The sequence below is a fragment of the Mustela nivalis genome, assembly GCF_964662115.1.
Source record: "Mustela nivalis genome assembly, chromosome: 13".
NCBI classification, from domain to species: Eukaryota; Metazoa; Chordata; class Mammalia; order Carnivora; family Mustelidae; genus Mustela; species Mustela nivalis.
Window position 1 is genome coordinate 57,440,913 of NC_139032.1, and position 16,946 is coordinate 57,457,858.

General features: G+C 54.9%; 1 protein-coding gene across 3 annotated transcripts in view; it reads right to left on the reverse strand.

Moving 5' to 3' along the window:
• Positions 1-16,664, reverse strand: part of CNTFR (ciliary neurotrophic factor receptor) — a 38,403-nt gene extending 21,739 nt beyond the window's left edge. Inside the window, exons 1-2 of one of the 3 annotated variants that reach the window (XM_082694621.1) lie at positions 16,585-16,664; positions 8,092-8,201 (exon numbers count right to left, since the gene is read on the reverse strand). The gene's annotated coding sequence lies outside the window, so the exon portion shown is untranslated. Of the gene's footprint in view, positions 1-8,091; positions 8,202-16,169; positions 16,363-16,584 lie in introns of those variants that run through there. The other 2 variants (XM_082694620.1, XM_082694622.1) reach the window with 2 other exon arrangements.
• Positions 16,665-16,946: the final 282 nt, after the last annotated feature.

Consider the following 16,946-nt stretch of genomic DNA (forward strand, 5'->3'; position numbering starts at 1 on the left):
AATTACCCCAGAATCAAAAACGCAATGAGACTGACAGTCACATAGAGTAACAACGAAGGTGCATCCTCAGTAACACAGAGATGCTGACAGTCAGACTTAGTAACACGGACAGTCACACAGAATAACAGCAGCCCACAGTAATACTGGCACCACAGAGGCTGGCAATCACTAGCAGGAACGCTGGCAGACACAGTGACAGGCTCCAGCTTAGGGACCTCAATTACTCAGTTTCTAAGTCTGGCTTAAGATCTAGGGCCCAAGACTCTTCTATCTAGTCCCAGCAAGGTCCCTGATGCCCTGTGTCCCCAACCCTCAGCCCTTGACCAGCTGAAGGTGCAACCTGGGGGGGGATGTGTGAGTTTGGAGAGCTCCTATGTATCCCTGCAGAAGGTTACACAGGCCCAACCCTCAGGAATCCCTGCCACATCCAGAGTCAGAGTGGGGGGTTCTAAGCACCCCTGGCTGGGGCCCAGCTCTAACCAAAGTCACTGGCCTGCACTACCCACCCAGGGTCTTGGACCTGGGTGAGGTCAGGAACATTTGGATCTGCGGGAGGGCACCTAATCTATGGCATGGCCACAGCTTCTAGTATGCCTAGGTAATGGACTCCAGAATCCCTCAGTGTGAGGGAAAAGACACTTTGTCCTAGGGCCTCGCCCCCTTCCCTCTCCCCACATCAGCTGTAGAGGACCCATCCTGAGAAAAGGCAAGGACACAGGACAGGAGATAGCATGGACTAAAGGACTCAAAAGTGGGGGAACTCTAGAGGCCTCAGACCTGCAGAGGAATTAGGGTGGAATAAGGGAAAGAGACACCTTCACTTGGAGGTGGAAAGAGAAAATGAGAGAGCAGAGGCAGAGACAGAGACAAGGATGTGGTGGGCAAGGAGGAGCAGCACTGGCTGAGGGAGTGCCTGGAGAGACAGTCAGGGCTGGCTGGAAGCTCCAGGAGGGGGAGGAGAGGCTGAGACCAAGAGGCCCCCAGATCCCACCAGGCCCAGGCAGCCTGGACAGCGTGGGCGGTGGGGGCGGGGGCAGAGGCCTAAGCAGTCCAGAGGGGGTGTGTGTTGGGGGGGGGGGTGTAATTCGCTGAGGAGGGAGGCCTGGCCCCTGGCAGCTGGCCCGGCAGACCCCCACTGGGGAGGGGGTGGGCCTGGGTCAGGGGCCAGCTCCTGGGGCTGGGGCTGGCTGGCCACTGGGCAGGCTCCCATTCCCTGTGGTGTCTCTACCTCCTATCTCTCAGTTTCTTGTCTCTGGCTCATTCTCTCTGAATCCACAGCTGGTCCTTCTCTCAGCTATTGATGCCCCCACCCCGAGGGGCATAGGAGTGCCTGGGTTTAGGATTCAAGCCTTATCTCCTCCTGGGCTACCACACATTCACCCACTCCAGGGTCAAGCCCCAGTGTTCAGGGGAAAGGACCCCACCCAAATGTATGCCCCGTCTCTTCCCATAGAAGGGGGCAGGAGAAGCTCAGCACCAGTGGGAGGGGGGCCAGGAGGAAGGCAGGGGGAGCAGTCCCCCAGCTCTAGCCGCTGGCTGAGGTTGTGGAAAAGGAGGCGGCTCAGTGTGAGTGAGTTGGGGGGGGGCGGGTATCCGCACCTGCTAATGTGACCTCCACAGCCGGAGATGGGGGCCTGGGGGGGACAAGATTCCAGTGGATTTTGGCAGCAGCCCGGATTCTGAGTGCTCAAACCCCCAACCCCCAGCCTCTTGCACTGCAGGGACCCTGAGATCAGCATGTGCGTGCCCTTCTGCACGTGTGTGCAGGCGTGTTGTGGAGGAGCTGGGGGCCTTCCCACGATGGGCCTGGGTGGGCCGTGGGGAGATGCCTGGGGGAGGCAACAGTCTGAATCCCACAGCCCATGCCCCTGATGTGCAGCCCTACCGAGGGCCCTGCATGCTGCCTGGTGGCCTGGCATGGGCTTGTATACACACATATATGCAGGCCTGGGCTTAAGCAACTCTCTAGGTGCAAAAGGCCTGGGCTTTCTCCCTCAAAAGTCATCTGGACCAGCCCCCCGCCCTTCAAATGGGGAAGAGGAAGAAGCAGATAAGTGCATATCTTCCCTTTGGGCACATGGGCTCTGCACAACTTCACAGAAACTGGCGTGCAAGCACCAAATCCCCTACCCCCAGTCCGGGGTCTCCTCTGGCTTCTAGAAGAATTGGGAGGACACCTCTACCTAGAAAAAGGCCATGTACCAGTCAGGTTAAGTTTGCAGGGAGTGGGGGCTGCTCCTCTTGGATGAAAAGACCACTGCAGCAGGAGGTTAGACATCTGGAGGAACTCCCTTTCAGTGGTAGGGGATGGGCAGAGCAATAGGGTTGAATAAGACTTCCCTTAGCTGGTGGGGTGGGGGGACATCCCACAGGAACAGGGCTCCCAGCCGATGAGGCAGGGCCAGAAGGAGGCTGCAGGCCCTCCATGAAGAGAGAAGGATGGACAGAATAGCTTTCAAGACTTGGGGGCTGGGACAAAGACCTATTTGCCCAGGATCTCTCACTAAACCCCACCACCCCACCCCTGGCCCCATCACTGCTATGGGGCTGACACACCCTCAAAGGCCTATGCTTGCAAGCTTGTGTGTACACACACACACACACACACACACACACACGCGCGCGCATGCAAGCGTGAGAGGTTGGGGGCTGGGGTGGGTGGGGCGGGGGCAGCATTTCATAGGAAGCATTGGTTTTCAACAAAAAGAACTGAAAATGGGCTTTCTGACAGCTCAAGTTGAGTGGAGGGAACAGAAACTTTGCCTGTCTTCATGTAACAGTGTCCTGTTCTCCCTGCCCCCCTACCCTGCACTCACACTGCACACACTACTTCTGAGGAAGCTTCTGGTCTGCTGGGCAAAAGCAAGCCATCCTTCCTCCCCCTTCCTCCCTCCTCCCAGTGGGGAAGCCAGAGCAATCTGTTCCTGATGGGTAAACACAGGCATGAGTACGTGCACACACAGGCTCACACACTCCCCAGCAATTCAGGGTCACACAGCACCCAGGGCTCACCTCTCCCCAAGACGTAGCCCACACGTGGATTTTCACTACCACCTGGCAGCACTCTCCGAAACCCTCCCCACCTACACACACACACACACACACACACACAGCCAGAGCTTCACAGACACAGGCCGGTGGCCTCTCACAGTCACTGGCACTCAGAGTTCACCACCGTGACCGCACATCTTGGCCTCCCACGTGGACACCCACTGCCGCAGCTTCACACACACTGTGCACACACATGTACTGCAGTCACAGTCACATACACAGACTCTCACACGTGCTCGCTCACAACAGTCACGGGCTCACATATGGATGCCATCACACACTCAGAGCAGTCTGTCTTCCACACAGATACCATTGCACCTTCAGAAACCCAGAGTCCCCCAGTCACCCTCAGCCTCTTGTGCTCCCACATCCGGCAGTGGGAAATACAAAGATACACACTCACAACAGTCATTCCATGCTGGGACCTCGGATGGCCCAAGCTGCACTTGGTGGGTGGAGGTTAAAGCTCAGGGTGGCTAAAGAAAGGAAGGAAAAGGGAAGGACAAAATTTCTTGGGCCCTAAAAAGCAAGTAAATAGGATAATTTCCTAGATGGCTCTTCCTCCCCTTCCCCTTCTTTCCCAGCATTTGGGAATAAGCAGACAGAGACCCAGGCCAGATTGGGCAGCGGGGGAGGGTAGTGGGGGGGATGGGGGGGTGGGGGGATGTTGGTGGTGAGAAGCCCCTGGGTGAAGAGATGGTGGCACTGATAATAGCAGGAGCCAGAAAACCCCCCAAACCAGCCCACTCCCCAGGCACCTCCTGCTTCCCCTCAGCAACTCCTCTTCTCCAAGATGAGAATCAGCAGCAGCTCTCAGCCTACCCACCTGCTGTGTGATCCCGAACCTCTTCAAAACCTCTCTGTGCCCACAACTATCTAGAGTGCACCTGCCTGTCAGGCCTGGCTGCAAGAGGCAAGGTAAGGAGAAGGAGATGTGGCTCAGACCTTGACCCCCAGCCCTTGCCAAGGCCCTGTCATCACTGTTAGGCCCAAAGAGAGATGGGGACAGCATTGGCCAAGCCAGTGCTCCTCTAACCACTGAAGACAAGAATCCTAAAGGTCTTTGGACCCTGTAGCCCTGCACCCCCAACCATCACAAGAAAGGAATCTGTGTCGCTGTCCAGGCAGAATGGAATTCAAGCTGTGCTGGTCAGGCCCCAACCCGGGAACAAATGGCAATGCTGATGACATCCTTAGCACTTACTGCTCCAGGTGTAGTTGGGGCCCTGATGCCCTATCTAAAGGGAGCATGAGAGGCTCCAAGGAAGCCAGGCAGGGAAGCAAACACCAGACAGCAGGCACCACAGGACATAAGGAAACCAAGTAGGGCAATCCTACCAAGCCAGGTGATAGGGACTTCAGTTGGCTGACAGTGCCAACAAAAGAAATCAGGCAGCAGTGTCTAGGGAAACCAGGTGACATGGCCCAAAAGAACACAAGCTGTGGGGACCAAATGAAACTAGGCAGTGGGGACTAAAGTTTGCTAGGAGGTGGGGACAAATGAAGCCAGGCAAGAGGCCCACAGGATGTGAGAAAAGAAAGATATCAAGAGCTCATCCCCCTCTGTGTAGATGTCACCCCCACACCCTGGGCCTCTCTCTCGGTAGCCCTCTTCCCACCCAGGTGGTGGTCCCCTCCCCCAGGCCAATGGACACAGCCAGAGCCCCCTCCTCTCTCTGAGGCCTGGGCCGATTGCAGCCAATGGGCCCTAGCCCCATCCCTGGGACCTCAGGAAGTCCCAGTCCCTCCCACTGGCTGCAGAGGCAGGGGGGCTGCGGGGGGGGGGGTGGGGGGAGAAAGAAGAGAGACAGCTTGGCAGGGGGAGCGCGCCGAGCAGCCGCGGGGGGCGGGGGCCGAGAAAGGAGCGGGAAGCTTCGAGGCGGGCTGGTGGGCGGGCGCGGGCGGGGGCGTCTCAGCGGCGGAGGTGGGGGTGACAAGTTCTCCGGCCCCGCGGCCGTGCGGCCACTGACCTGGGTCCCCGCGCAGGCGCCCAGTCGGTGCCTCCGGCGCCCCGTGGGTCCGCCCGGCAGCCTTCGGGCATCGGGCCCCCAGGGCACAGGGCTTGGGCCCAGGAGGCCCGGGCTGGCCTGGTGGGGGGCTATAGGAGCCCCCCGCAACAACAGCCAGAGTCCGGGCGGGCGGGCTAGGGGCCGGGCTGATCTGTGAGCAAGCGAGCGAGGCGGCGAGCGGGCCGGGAGGAGGGGAGGAAGGAGCGCGCCGCGAGCGAGCGAGCGAGGCGAGCTAGCAGAGGGAGCGAGTGAGGGACGGCAGGCAGTGAGGTCATCCTTTGAATCTAATTGTCTGAGTCAGGAGGAGATGTGGCACTTGATGCTGGGGGAGGAGAGGGAGGAAGGGGCCCTCGGCTCGGAGCCGGGCCCCTCCTCACGCCCAGGGCGGCCCGGGCCTCCCTTTCCCCCCTCCCGGCGCCCAGGGCAAAGTTGCCTCAGGCCAGCTCCGACGGACCCCTTCCTGTCGCAGGATTGACTGACCTCTGCAGCCAGGGGGGGATCAATATGCCATTAGATGTGGGACCCAGTTCCCCATCACCCCAATGAGTGGCCCTCTTCCCACTCTAGGCGGTGATGGCCCAGGTCAGGCCCCTAAATTTCTGAGGTTAATGGAAAGTCCTCTACCCACCTCCAGGTCTTACTCCTACCCTTTGAGGATAAAGGGAGAACTTCAGCCAGCCTTTCAAGTTACCTTTGTGCACTTTAGGAGCATGGAGTCCCCAATTCTATTCCCCAAGTTACTTCCTGCTCTGGGAATTTGGCGGAATCTGGACATTGGACCCCAGTTCACCTTCCTGCCCTGTGAGAATGATAGTGCTGGGCCACCCAGTCTTCCAGTTACTACACTTTGGGGGGCCTGAGGACCCCCAAATGACCCCAGAGGTCTCCGTATTCTATATGCCCAACTCTTCAGGAAGGGCAAGACCCAGGTCAGATTCCAGGGCTCCTCTATGGTGGGGGTGAAGGGAGACAGGATGGGCCCTGGGCCTGTTAGGTATGCACACCCATGCACGCACGTATAAGCTCATGTGCACATGTGTAAACACACTGGGGGGAGCACCAGGCAGCTGGGGATGCTCACACCAAGGACCACACACCCCTCCCCTCACCCCATGGGGGAGGGGTGATAAATATTTAAGGGGCTTTTAGCTCAGAAGGGGTTGAAGCTGGAGGAGGGAGGGGGGGACCCACGATGCCTGATGCCTGATTAATGGGGTTACGGGCTTGGATCAATCCATCTGCCTGCTGCTCCCTGCTCCCTGCTCCCTCCTTCTCTATCCTCCTCCCTCTCCCTCCCTCTCCCCGGCCTAATGCGCTTTATCAGGAGACGCTTTTCTGACTTGGCAGCATCGGGTGTTTTAAATAGACCCATTTAGAACAGGGGTTGGGGGAGAAGGGGGGGAGGGAGACAGAGATTGAGACAGGCTGGGAGACAGAGACGATTCAGGAGAGAGACAAGCCCTGGAAGAGAGACCCGGAGGAGAGGAGAGACAAAAGGAGATGCAGAGACACAGAGATAAGAGACTGAGGATGAGACTCCCAGGGAGGCTGATATGGGAGATGGGTAGGGGGAAGCCAAGGGGAAACTAGAAGGCCATGGAGCAGAAACAAAAAAAAGAAATAAAGAAAGAAAGAGAGAGAGAGAGAGAGAGGGAGGAAAGGAGCCACCAGCAGCAGGGAGAAACCGGGAGAGAGTTTCTCTACAAGGGCTGAGTGCTAGCCTAGGAGACAGCAGATATCTTTTATTTCCAAAAACAGTTTTTCATCCACTTTGTTAAATTAAAAAGCTGTTTTTAAAGTGGTGCTGGAGGTGCTGCAGAGGGAGGGTGGACAGAACTGCCAAGTCTTGCCTCCCAGCCTCCTCTTGAGTGGGTGGTGGGGGCCCACAGAAGCTGTCTAACTCTTAACCCCTGGGGGTGTTCTCTACCTCCCCGGCTCTCTGCGATCCTCTGGGATCCCCAGAGATATGGGTCAGGGCATCAGAGCTACTGTTCTTGGGGAGGAAGACTTTTCTGCTGTCTGGCCTCAGTCCCTCCTGCTGCAGGGAGCCCAGCCTCTTGCCTGACCACTACTAGCCTTCTCTTCTCTGGCACCCTTCCAAGTAGATAAGGTGTTCCCAATTGTGGGGGAGGACTGTTTACCCTCACAGCCAGAGCTCACTTTACTAACAAGCCTTGAGACTCCTCCCAGTTGTGCCCCCTATAAATATTTATTATCTGTTGCTGCATAAATCAGAACTTCTATCAGATACCCTACCCTATGTCCTTGGGTCCTCAGGGAACAGTGAGATTGCAAGCTTAACTCTCTATAGCCCCTCTGGAGCCTCCCTTCCTCCTCTTCAGAACCCCAGCTCCATTTTAAGTTTCTTTTATAGCCATGTGTCAGGCTGGGATACCCCACCCCACCTAACAACACCCCAGTCCTCTTTCTGAAGGGTCAGTCAGGCCCCCATTCCTGGGCCGGGAAAATGGCCAGTCTGTTTGGGAGCTGAGATGAAAAGCCGGCTGGCCTTTGTGGGCCTCTGGCGGGTTTTGGACAATAGGCCCTTCCGTTCCGCTCCAGCGCCTCGATTCCTTGGACGCCCCCCACCCAGGGCTGCCAATCGGGGGCCTTGGCTGGCCTTAATGAAAGGCAGGGAGAGTCAAGCCCAGCCCCAAGGCTGGCCCCAGAAGATTTTGGAATTTCTGACCCCCATCCCATCTATTGCAAGCCCAGCTGCTCCCCCAGTCACGCCAGACAGATGCTTTGGGGGTAGAAAAGGAAACAGACAATGAAACAGAACATACTCCCACATCCAGGATTCAGCCCTCTCATTGCAGACCTGGCTTTGCCCTTGCCTGTGTGACTGCAGGTAAGTCCCTTCCACTTTATGGACCTATCAGAGGGGCATGAAAAGCCTCAGGAGGAGGAACAGAGGAAGAGAAGGAAGGGATCTCAAGCCCTTCTTCACTCACATCCTCGAACCTGTAGCTCCACTGCACCAGCCTAGTGCCAAGAGATGGACCTGCCTCATTAGGTCCCCAGCACATACCTCTTCACCACTGGCTGCAAACTGAGCACATCAATGTCCTCCTCCTCCAGACCGACTGTTTCCAGGACTTCCAAAACCAAGGGGGCAGGATGATGTGACAAGGCTGGATTCTAGGAGGGCAAAGGGCACAAATCAGAGGTCACAGAGGAGCCACAGGCCTAAGTCCAAAAAAGAACTCATTCCATACAACCTCACTGAGAGAAGGGGAGACTGAGGCAGGCAGCAGATAAGTGTCTCCAAGAGGGAAAGTTGGAAATAGTCCAGACTCCCTCGAGCACTCCCTTTGCTAACTTCAGGTTCAAAGCCACAGGGAGAAAAAGAAGGCCAGAAGTGGCCTAACACCATATATGCATACATACTCATACACCCCCAGACAATCCAAAGTCCCCACACAACCAATTCACAGGTACAAGTACCTGAACATCACATGCTTTCTTACATGGCCACTGGCAGGGCAAAAACACCCACCATTATACTCTCCTCTTCCCTCTGCTTTGTCAACGCGATGATTTATTGAGCATCTGTTATGTACCAGGAACTGTGTCAAGCACTTCATATGCATTATCTCATTTAATCCTCATGACCTCTCCATGAAGTGGGGTCTATAATTATTCTCCATTTGACAGTTGAAAAAACTGAGATTCAGGGAGGTTAAGTAACTTGCCTAACACCACATAGATGATTAGTTCCAGAGCACAGATTTGAGTCCGAGCCTAGCTCTGAAGCCTGTGTGCTATACCAATTTACCTCTGCAGTTCTCTCTTGCCTGCACAGTGCCTTTTCCAGTAATAACTGTAACAGCTAACACTTGTTCAGAGTTTGTAATAAGTCAGATATCATGGTAGGTACTTAACATACATTTTGTACAGAATCATCAAAGCAACCTTTGGAGGTAATCCTGTTTCCATTTTACAGATGAGGAAACTGAGGCTCAGAGAACAAGAGCACCTTGTCCAAAGTCATACAACTAGTAGTTGATAAAGGAGCTAGTATTGTACCCAGGGCTGTCTTGAAAGCCACAATTGCTTTTATGGGCTCCAGTCACTTAACAGAGCCCTCACTTTCTACAAGACCCTAAGAGATCCTCAGGGTCCAACTTCCTCTCTTCCCCTTAAAAAAACAGGTCCCAGATGTGTCTGACAGAGGCATGATCAGGTACCTAAACACCCATGAGAAAGGGCCTCCACATCATCTAATTTGGCACAAAAATGCAACCAGAGAGACATGGCCACAACTAAAATAAGGTGTCAGAGACTGGCTGGCTGGTGGTGATAGATACAGACACACCAAGAGACAGGTCCTAAGACAGGGAGACAGAGAGGACATTAGAGACAGAGACACACATCAGGCCAAAAAATAGTCGGGAAAGGAGACAATAGAGGGACAGGAGGGTACAGGCTGACATGAAAAGACACAGATATACACCAACATAAACAGACACAGACACACATAAAGAGCTCTCCAGAGGTGCCTGGCTGGCTCAGTCAGTACAGCATGTGTCTCTTGATCTTGTGGTTTTGAGTTCGAGCCCCATGTTGGGTATAGCAATCACTTAAAAAAAAAAAAAAAAAGCCCTCTAGCCTTCACAAGAAAAGAATTGTGTAAGCAAACAAGGCTCAGACTGCGCATGGCTCGTGTGTGTGTGTGTGTGTGTGTGTGTGTGTGTGTGCATGTGTTGGAGGGGCATGCAGAGTCTGTATCGCTACGCACATTACACCAGCTGCTTCCAGCAATTTCATCTGATTAATAATAAATGCCCCATAATTACAGCTGCTCCCCCAGCCCTTCTTCCTGTTTTTTGTCAGATGCCGCCAGGCCAGCCGCTGTGGGCCCCCATGGCCCTCTGCTCCTCACCTACTGCCTTCTAGGAGGCTGAGGGGACACAGGCTGATGGAGGAGGCCTGGCTCCCAATCTGAGAGGGAATACCCATCTCTCTATTTGGGATTAATGCCCTCTGCCTCCAAGCAAAAGATCATCTCCCTCAGGTCTCATTTAGCTCTCTCCCCTAACCTGGGTATAACCTGAGACCCCTAACATGGCCTAGAAGCCCAAGTCTGGGAAGCAGAGAAATGAGCTTTGAACTCCCCTTGCCCACTCTTTATAACTTGTTGCTTGAAAAAAGTCTTCATTCTTAAACTTTCCCTAGCCTTGGAACCCCACAGGCTCAAAGGAGGAAGGGACTAGTTCAGCAGCCCCACCCCATCATTCCAACCCAGGCAGCCCCAGAATCTCTGCCTACTTGTGCACCCTCATATTTTGGACACTTGGTGGCTCCACCTCCATTCCTGAGCCCCCCACCAGGTCTACCTCCTTCCAGGCCTCCCACCCTAGCTCTCCAAGGCAGCTCTATCAGAATCAGCTGCGGGTTTGTGCTGATCTGTTTCTAATCGCTGGGGCCTGGTTCACGCTTGCCCCCCCCCCCCAATATTGATTCCATTATTTGGAGAGTCATTGACGTCAGGGACCTGGATGAGTGCCAAAACCGCCTTTTCTCCGGGCCTGGGCCAGGGCCCAACCCCCCCATCCTGCGATTTCACAGAGGGGCCCAGAAAGGTCAGCTTACAAGCCAAGGTCACACGGCATCTGCCCTCAGAGGCTGGGATCTTCTTACCTTTTTTGGGACCACTGTGCAACATCCATCTTCTGGGAAGAGGAGATACACAGAGGCCTCAGGGTCAGATGTGAGGTCGGGGGGCCGATGAAAGGGGGGGTGCAGGAACTCCACTGGCACTCAGGCTGTGGGGAAGGGCTCCAGGAGGTAGATTTGGGGGCAGTGGCTCAGAAAAGGCTACCTGGGGAAGGTTTTTTTTTTTTTTTTTGTCACATACTTATTTTGGAACATCCCGAAGCTGGACTTGAAATGGTTACTACTGACTATTTAATTTTTATGTCCGATTTCAGACGTATCTTCAAACTTTCCAAGAAGGAAATTTTCTACAGCGTAAGACAATAGATTACTCTACGTGTTGCCACAATTTGAAGAACTGACACCACTAATTTTATAAATCTTTGTTCCAAATAAAACAGAGACTCTGTCTCTTGTGCATCTCCGGCCCATGCTGCCTCAGTTTCCCCATACTCTCTAGTGTCTCCCAGCATCTATCTTATCAGGCTGCACTACTGCTATACCAGCCCACACCAACAACTCCTAGGCTCTGGCTGGATAGGGTATTTTTAGGATCAGAACCCCGTGTTCTCAGACAAACATTAATAACTAATACAATTTGTGGTGTCTACAGCAGCTAAACAACCTCAGAGCCTAGCCTCAGTGGCTCAGAGGTGGGGTCCATTGTCTTGGCTAGAGTCCAAGAAACCCTGACCTAGAGAGACCAAGGGACACATTCCATCACATGAGGAGAAAAGGGCTTTCCCATCTTCTGAAAAATCCTGAAGCTGGGAGAGGACAGAAGTGACCTCCAACCCCTGCCACAGAATCAGGGTCATCACCCTGTCCCAGTCTCCCTTAGTCCTGACCTTTTCAAGGAAGAAGCTGCCTATCCTCCACACTCCTTCCCTGACTGCAGGCAAGTCCTTCCTTAGTGTAGACTGCAAATCATTCAGCGTTTCTTTGAGCCAAATAGGGGTAATACAACAGAGTGTGTTGGATCTCAAGTCACAAACTCCAGAGAATCCCCTCTCGCTATGGTTTGTCCCACTCAAGGATTCATTCCTCAACATTTTAAAAAAGATTTTTACTTATTTGAGATAGAGAGCACAGGAGGGGGGTTTGGGGGGAAGGCGGGAGTGGGGGGAGGGTGAGGAGGGGAGAGGGGGAAGGGCAGAAAGAGGGAGAAGCAGGACCCTGGGATCGTGACCTGAGCTGAAGGCAGATGCTTAACCAACTGAAGCTACCCAGGCGTCCCCCCACATTTTTTTTTAACATTTTATTTATTTATCATTCCTCAACATTTATTGAGCACCTAATCCCTGTCAGGTACTGTGCTGGGAGTTGAGAATATGGTTCTGCCCACATGCAGCACTCAGTTGGATGGGAGAGGAAAAGATGCATTTTTTACTCCACATGGTCTTCCTACTGGTGACAAAGTCTGTGCTGGGGCAGTGTACACCAATGAGCAAAGCAGACCCAGTCCCCCCTCCCACAGAGCTCACAGGCAATTACTATGTAACCCTGATGTGTTCTGTGAGGAGAAAGTATAGGTTCTGCCTGGTGGGGCATACTGACCCTTCCAGGTCTGGAAAAACTCCAACAGGATTGAGGATTCCTCAGTACCTTCCTCAAGTCTGACCAGAAGTCACCATCATAGTCTGGCTTCCATTCCTTCCACTGCAGCTGTAGTCCCAGGTTCCAGGACTTGGTTCTGCAAGCAGTTGGGTCTAATTCTGCCTCACATCTGCCCCAGCTCCCTCTTCTACCCCTTGGCCCCCAGAGCTCCTGGCTGTGGTGACCTCTCCCCCTCCCCAGCATGGCTCTGGGCTCTGGGGGCTCTCTCTGCCCTCTGAAGACTGAGATAAAGGAGGGTAATGACCTCAACACTCTCAGCCCACAGGGACCTCTTGTTTCCCCACCCCCTCCCCACAGGAAGCTGGAGCCTGGGTGGATGTGGTCACCGAGGGCCACAGTTTACACAGCTGAGGTCTCCCCAATTCCCTTCACCTCATGGTGGGTCTGGAGGAGGGGTCAGCTCTCTTCTCAGCCTCCTAGTTCTCTGGGACCCCCCCCCCCACCAAACCAGGCACACATGGTCCCCCCAACCCATCTGCATTTCAAAGAAAATCTGCTCCATATGTTTTGATTCATTTACACTTCAACTCACCATGGGGGGGCAGAGAGCAGGCCGCCTTGCCTTCAAGCCCCCCACCCTCATAGGGGGGCTGGGGAGCATGTGTCCCCTCCAGGGACAGGGAGTTGATACAGCCCAGCCATCTGAGCCTAAGGGCCAGATTCCTACTGCCCTCGAGGTGCCCATGGGGTGACTGTGTACTTCAGGAAGCCCTAACTTGCTGGCCTCCATAACAGGGAGGGCGTGTAAGCCCAGCAGCATCTCTAAGGCAGGTGGAGTCCTAAGATAGGTTACAACCTAGCCGAACTCTCCCCCATAGGGCTACTGTTCTCTGCTCTAGGGAGAAGAGATACCACAGAGATAGGATAAGAGCATAACAGACATTCCAGGAGACATTGAGACATCGTGAGACACAATATAACACTCTGCCCTTACCCTTCCTCTCCAGGCAGGGCAGAGGAGGGAAGGTGGGTTTCAGTCCAGTCTCCTCCTTCAGCTACCTTCTCACCACAGATCTGGCTACCATCTCCCTTCCAATCAGGGATCCCACGCTCTGGAATGTTCAAAGGAGCCAGAGGTCTACCCTCTTATCAAGTCAGCCTTCATACTCCTTCCATACTAAGGATGACTGGGGTGGAAAAAATTTCTTGGGAGGACAGGAGTCTTGCCCCACACTCACTTGTGATTCTCTTACCACAAAAGGGGTACCCAAAACTATTTAAGGGGGATGTGATGTACATGGCACATGGGAGACTCACATGTATATATCATATATATCAGTGATATATACAGGAGTATATATCACTTCTGTACCAAAAAGCCACTCAGACATTTCTGCCAATATAGTCTAGTCTCCATGTGGAAAGAAAGACAGAAATGTTCAACCCTAACTGGGTCAGGGTTTCCCCACCACCCTCTCCATCAGCCCACAGCCCAAGTGAGTGACATGCCTAAAGATGTATCCCCTCTCCTCCCTACCTCTGGAGGGGACAGGTCTTGTCACAGTCTCTGCTCCTTACCCAACTACCCTCATAACACCATAAACCAAAGAAAATATGGGTGTATTTGACTATGAGTTCCAAGTTTCACTGGGAGTGTAAACACCACAACCCTACTTTGGATTTGAATGTGAGCCTCAGGATGGAGCCATTACTAGGTGTGATTCCAAGTGTGAACTCCAGGGCCCTCATGGGGAATATAAAAGTCTTACGATGGAAGCATAAGTCTGAGTTTGAGCACTAGAGCTTTAGTGAGTCTAAGCCCCAGGATGGAAGTGAGTTTAATGTAATCACCAGGAATATAAGTCTGAGTGTGACCACCGGGTCTCTAAGTAAACCCAGGATGGAAGTGATCATCTTGCTAGTGTGAATCTGAGAGTGAGCTCTAAGATGGAAACATGAGTTCATGAACTTCAGTGTCCTGTGTGAGTCCTTGAGTTCAAATGTGAGCCCCAGTTTCCCCTGGGAGTCTGAGTGTGAGCCCTTGGTCTTAAAGTGACTCTGAGTATGAGCCCCAGCATGTAAGTGTGAATCTGAAATGAGGACCAAGTATGAACTTTAGAACCCTGTGAGATTCTGAGCATGGGCTCCAGGTCTCAATGTAAAGCTATGAGCCTCAGGACAGAAATGTGAATCTAAGTGTAAGCCTGGAGTCCCAGTGTGGGTCAGACTGTAAACCCTAGGACTGGAGTGTAGAGCTGGATATAAGCCCCCAAATTTAAGTATGAATGTGAGTGTGAGTCCCATTGTTCTGAGAATTCTAAATGTGAGTCCATATGCATTTACATGTCCCAGTGTGAATCTGGGTATGAATTCTGAAGCTCCAAGAAGCCTTGAATTTGAATTTTAAACTCCTAGTCTTTGTATAAGGTCAGGATCTGCTGGAGTTATTAGCCCTGATGGAGTGTGAACCTTAACTCCCTGTCACCAATCCTGACCAGGAACCCCAAGAACCAATTCAGAGGATTTGTGTGGGTTTTGACAGTGGAGACAGAGAGGCATAGTTTATTGAGAAACACAGGCCCCTCCACCCCTCAAGCCCTGGCTAGCCCTGCAGCCATAGGAATATTCAATTGTTCCAGTCCCATCCCCACACAAGCAATGATAGACCTATCACACCCAGAGTTAGACACACAAAAATACAGTTTCAGACCCCCTGGACATACAGCAATTGTAAAGGCACAAATACACCCAGCATTTCAAAGTCCCACCTCCGTGATTACAGCCACATGAACACTCCCAGTGACACAGACACAAATATACCAAGTGTTACAAGCAAAACAACTAGAGTTACAGACACACTCCCCCAGTGGCATGCAGACATACACCTAGTTTTGCAGACAAGCTGCCAGCCACAAAGACACACACAGAGGCTTCTCAAAAAGAGAGACTAGACGGAAAGGGAAAGAAAATCCTGAATTTTCAACAAGGCGTGAAATAGTCCTGCCCGCCTGAAGCTACTGAAGGGGGGAGGGGACGAAGGGAGCGAGCGAGTTCGAGAGCTAGATGCAGGAGGAGAGGCTCGGGAGAGGAGAGGAACCGAGGAGCAGAGCTGTCCGTCTGGTGACCTCCCCGCGGCCCAGCCCCCACGTACGGGGAGGTACACTCCTTGGAGCAACACAGGGACACCCAAGCCGTCTCACACAGTGCCGCACCAGGGGAAACACACACGGGCAGGCTCACAAAGAGATGGGGATACCCCACAAGCGGACTCACACAAACACACAACACAGGAGGTCTTACAAAGAGACCCTGAAGGAAACCCACCACATGGAGGTGCATACAGGCGGACTCACGAGGAAACCACAGGCAGGATCTCTCTCACACACACACACACACACACACACACATACACGCGCGCGCGCGCGCGCGGATTCACAGACGCTGGCAAACGCGCAGCCGTCCGTTCACACCCCTGGGCGCTTTGAAGTCTAGATTTCTGCGGGAGAAGGAAGCCGCCTCCGGGCGCGAGGGGGTCACTACGACCCCCCAGTTCCGGAATTTTCCCAGACCCCGCGCGCGCTGCTGAGGGGTGAGAGAGAATAGGGACGCTAGGACAATCCGCCCCGGCCACCTCCCCCCAGCCGATTGTCCGCCCCCACCATCACCACGCCCAACCCCCCGACGCGCCCGGACGCGGGGGGCGGCTTCTCACGCGCCCCCGCCCCCGAGTTTGCGGGCAAAGTTTCCCTTGAACTTTCCCGTTTCCCTCTCCCCCCGGGTCGCGGGCCCACGCGTGTCCTCTCCCTCTTCCCGCGCGCACGAGGGCCGCGGGTCTGTCGGTCAGCCAGAGGTTCTGAGGGTCCGGCCGCGCGCGGTCCGCCGCGGGGTACTCACCGCGCCCTCGGGCCACCGGGACTCCGCGCCTCGCCCTTCGACCACCCCCGGGAGGGAGCGAGGCACGGAGCGCGGAGCTAGCACTGCTGCCGAATCCCGCTGCCGAGCCCCGCGCCGCGCGGGCTGGAGCCGCCGCCTCCTCCGCCGCCGCCGCCGCCCGCTCTGCACCGGCTCCTCGGCGCTCGGCGGCTTTAACCCCCCCATCCTCCTCCCTCCCTCGCGCGCTCCCTCCCTCCTTCCCTCGCCCATGTGACCGCGGGCGCCCACTCGGCCGCGCGCGCCCTCGCTCCCCTCCCCCTCCCGCCTTGTCTCCCCGCGCCTCCGCGGCCGCGCGCCACGACCCCCTCCCGGCCACTGCCCCCGCGCGCCCCCGCCTTGGCACGCTCCCGCGCCTGGCACGCGCGGACACACTCACTCTGCTCAGGCCTGTGAGCCCCCACTCCCACTCGACTCGCGCTCGCACGCACCCTCCCCCCGCTGGCACACTCGCCCGCACTGGCACGCGTGGCCCGCTCACATTCGCCCTTTCCTGGGAACGCCCTCCAGACGGCTGTGGCCCCTGTGCTTCTTGCGCAGGGCCGACCGCGGGTCTCAAAAACGCGCGTGCACACGTACCCGCACCCACTCAGCCGGATCCCCTAGGGACGCTGGGCGCGCCCCCCCTTCCCCCTCTTCCCAGGTCGCTCATTCACGCTCCCTCTCTCACTCAGCCTTGGCCAGGTCTCTACTGCTGAACGCTCCCGCTTGTTCAGGCCCTGAGTGCCTCGTACCGACACC